We start from the raw sequence: 1,161 nt of genomic DNA, 5'->3' as shown, positions 1-1,161 counted from the left end.
TAAACCAAGTATATGACAATAAATTACTAAGAATTCCTAGAACAACAAGGTACAATTTTATGGGCGAGGCATCTATTCTCTATAATCCAAATCCAAAAATGAAAGTATGTCATTTCAATGCATCCTGTATTTAAACAATTCTACAACACATTATTGTTTTCCTTGCTTATTAAGTTCTGTCGACACTCTACAAAAGTTATTGTTCGTTTGTCCTTCCTTGTGATTCTTGTTTCTGACATTCTTAGAATCTAATATATTAATGTATGCCCATTTTAACTCTGCTGTCCTATCAGGGAACCTTCGTTTTTGTATATCAATCTAATGGAAAGAGAGTCAGAGAGGAGATTTTACCTAGTAGATAGAGGGACCAAAATTAAAAGACCCATGAAAAAAACGTTTTAAAAAAACTAATAATCATCCCAGAAAGCTAAAGATTTTCACCAAAAACTTTAAAAGGGTAAAAAAGACACTTTTAACAAATTTGAAATAAAAATGAGTAAAAACTTAGGAATATAAACAAAATAATAAGATAAGGGGGGGGGAAGTTTGTACACTTATAGGAAATGAAATTCAGTACCAAAGTTTGGGAGGGTCGTATGGGCTTGTTTTTAAAGTTATCAACCTAATTCTTTTTGTAGGCTCTCTTATATGACTTGATATACACGGAAAACTTTGAAAATTGAATTTCGGTACTTTCCTTCTAGGGGCTTGTGGAGCAAAAGACCCCCAAAACACTAAATATATGAGAAACCTGATTTTTTATGTATTATAAAGAAAAAATCAGGTCGATATCTTTAAAAATAAGGTCAGAACTCATATTTTTAGTGTTTTGTGGGGTCTTTTGCTCCACAAGCCCCTAGAAGGAAAGTACCGAAATTCAATTTTCAAAGTTTTCCGTGTATATCAAGTCATATAAGAGAGCCTACAAAAAGAATTAGGTTGATAACTTTAAAAACAAGCCCATACGACCCTCCCAAACTTTGGTACTGAATTTCATTTCCTATAAGTGTACAAACTTCCCCCCCCCCCCCTTAAACATTATCTAAATGTTTAAAATGATTTGTTTTGAGAAATATCAAAGTTTATTTCGTCCCATTTAATTTAAGTGGCTATAGCTAGAACGGTTTTTTTGATCTTAATAATTTTGAAAATTACTATAAA

This window comes from Acartia tonsa, chromosome 4, assembly GCF_053477335.1.
Source record: "Acartia tonsa isolate MP-2025a chromosome 4, ASM5347733v1, whole genome shotgun sequence".
Taxonomy (NCBI): Eukaryota; Metazoa; Arthropoda; class Copepoda; order Calanoida; family Acartiidae; genus Acartia; species Acartia tonsa.
This window is presented reverse-complemented; position numbering follows the sequence as displayed.